The 2734-nt window shown below is 52.2% G+C and overlaps 1 protein-coding gene across 1 annotated transcript in view; it reads left to right on the top strand.

The window, feature by feature from the left end:
- The first annotated feature begins 556 nt into the window (after positions 1-556).
- Positions 557-2734, top strand: part of RUBCNL (rubicon like autophagy enhancer) — a 44390-nt gene continuing 42212 nt past the window's right edge. Inside the window, exon 1 of the mRNA XM_029936734.1 lies at positions 557-580. The gene's annotated coding sequence lies outside the window, so the exon portion shown is untranslated. The remainder of the gene's footprint in view (positions 581-2734) is intronic.

The raw sequence follows: 2734 nt of genomic DNA, 5'->3' as shown, positions 1-2734 counted from the left end.
CAGAAACTGTACCCATGACACAACAATTTCCCATTTCTACCCCTGTCGTCTCTGGTAGCCTCCATTCTATTTTCTGTCTCAATGAATTTGCCTATTCTAGAGTCCTTGTGTAAGTAGCATCATCATACAGATTTGTCCTTTTGTGGATAATGGATGGTTCAGACAGACAGGAAGGAGGAAAAGAAACGGAGACAACCCAGTTGTCAGCCTGGTTCTTTTACTTTCCCTCGGTCCTTTTACTCCTTGTCACGTGCTGACTTCCCTCCCGTGTAGGATCATCCCTCCTTCCCTGAATGCCTGTGATGATGTCAGCAGACTCCTCTTCATAGCTTACTAGGCAGTTCATCTCATTTCCTTCCTGTTTAGCACGGAGACTGATTTCTCCTTTGCTGGCTTGGTTCGCTGAGCTCAAAAACAGGGTCGCAATCCTGCTCGTGGCACAAATCACTTCTTGGGAAGTCTGGCCGGGTGTGGAAGGGCACAGTGCCAGGCTTCTGCTCTCCTTTGAGGCTGTCTTGGCCACAGTGGAGCCTCGTGTGTGACCCATGGGTACTGGGCATGAGCCGGATTAGATGAAGCGGTGAGTTCCTGATACTCTCACTGCCCTTGGTTCCTGGGGCGTGGAGGGCACTGTGACCTGGAAGATGACCTTCCGCATGAAAAAGAAAGCCAGCCTCTGCCTTTCCTGAGTGGTATTTGGCTTGTAATTATCAGTGACTTTCTCAGCATTGAACAATTGATTAGGCAGTCTTGGAAAGACCATACTCAGCATTTAGGACGTGGGAAATTTTACCTCGAGAACTCTAATCTCAGAAGGACAGTCGATTTCCAGTATTTCTTATTTAAAACATCTGTCCTTGAGCTTTCTCTCTTAGTTGTAGAGACACGCTTGCAGAATGTGGCCTCCTTTACGTGTGATTAGATGTTGAATGCGTACGTTCAAGTTTATCGGATGACCACATAACAGTGCACAGGCCAGCCTATTCACTTTTGATTAAGACGATTCCAAAGTGACTTCAAAGGGACTGACCAAATCTTACCATCTCGGTGTAAAATCTCCTGGTGTCCCTACGAGAGTGCTTTCCTTGCCTTGGATATTTCCAGTCTACCACCTAGTACGGTTTGGTTTTTGTTTTTGGGTTTTTCTTTCTTTGAACAGTAGACTTACTAGTTTACTTTGCATGACATTCTTCCTCTCCGCTTCTTCCTGATTTTTTTCCTCCTTTAATTATTGCTTGAAAATGCTTTTGCTTCGCCTGTTGATTTCATTATTTTTCTGTGTAGCATGGTGAAAATTGGACATAAGGTTTGGTTGCTATACACACCGGTCTTCAGAACCTAACTGTGCTTTACTAACTGTGTGACTTTGGGCAAGTAACTTAACCTCTTTAAGACACAGAGGAAGAATCTGCGGAAACAAATGATTTGTTATTCTCATGAATATTGATAGGACGGCTCAAAAAATAATTTGTAAAAGTACCTGATACATAGCAGAGCAGCACACATCTACAACCTTTTCCCCCCTTTTTTCTTTTTTTAGTTTAATGTAAGCTCTTCCCAGTCTGCCTTCAGCTGACCTGAATTCCTGAGACAGACCCCAAAAGTTCAGTCCTTTCAGATCTAAGCGGTTCTAGGATCCAAGCAGGACGTGCTCAGCGTTAAGTGGGGTGATTGACAGCTAGTGTTCACCAGACTTTGACCTTGGATTCTACCATCTTCCAAGAGATCAGAGACTACCTGACGCCGCCCCTTAGCCGCTCCAGTCTAGGCTGTGCCAGGGAGGGGGTGTTCCAAAGAGACATCCAGCAAATAAAGCCCAACATACCCGTGCGCTGGTTCCACAACCTGGAAGTGACACAGGACAAAGCCAAAGAACCGAGGGGGCTGCGATGCGGTTGGTTTATCCTGCAGAAGGGATTCTTTTAGGTAATCCTAGACCTGCTCACCTGCCTGTTGTTACCGGGGCAGGTAACTCTGAGATTCTCTCCCCCAGAGAGATTGGGGCCCTGGTGGAGCGCGTTCGGCCTCCCTAGGGGCGAAGGGGCATCGTGCACTCGGCCCTACTAACAGTCAGGGCTTCGGTTTCTAACTGTGAAAGCTTTCTGTTTGCGTTGGCAGCTTCTCCCCAGTGTCCACCTAGCTCCGGATGCACAGCAGCGAAGGGACTGCCACCCCTCGCTTCCAGAGGACTAGGTGGGGATCGGGCCGGACGGAGGCTGCCAGGGCGGAGGCTGCCAGGGAAGTCCCGGTCGCGGCGCTCCGCGCGGAGCAGCCAGCCGAGGTCACGCTCGGGGTTAGTTTTAGGTCTCGGCTGGGCACGTAGATCTCCGTGCGGACGAATCCCAAACACTCGGAAGGCTCACTCCTTATCTCGGGCAATTGCACTGGACGCCAAACACCCCTGCCCGGGGCGCCTGGGGCTGGGAATTCGTGTCCGCCGGGAATGCGCGCACCGCTGTATTTCAACCCCCGAAAGCGCGTTTGCACCTGGGCCCCCAGCTAGGGCCCGGCGTGATTCCGGAGCGAACGCGAGAGACGGGAGCACGGCGGCCCCGGCGGTCCCAGCCCGCGTCGCCCGGGGCTCGGAGGTGGGGGGCCAGGCACACGGCTGCCGGAGGGGGGCGTGGGGGAGCGCGGGGGCCGCAGTTTCTTCCGGCTCGCGTCCTCCGCGTCGTCCCGCCGGCTGCAGGCCCGGCGGCGGCGCTCCGCGTCCCTGGGGACCTTCTCGGATTGC

The sequence above is a fragment of the Suricata suricatta genome, chromosome 4, assembly GCF_006229205.1.
Source record: "Suricata suricatta isolate VVHF042 chromosome 4, meerkat_22Aug2017_6uvM2_HiC, whole genome shotgun sequence".
In the NCBI taxonomy this organism is placed as follows: Eukaryota; Metazoa; Chordata; class Mammalia; order Carnivora; family Herpestidae; genus Suricata; species Suricata suricatta.
The sequence above is the reverse complement of the archived record's forward strand: the minus strand, read 5'-3'. Positions and strand labels throughout refer to the sequence as shown.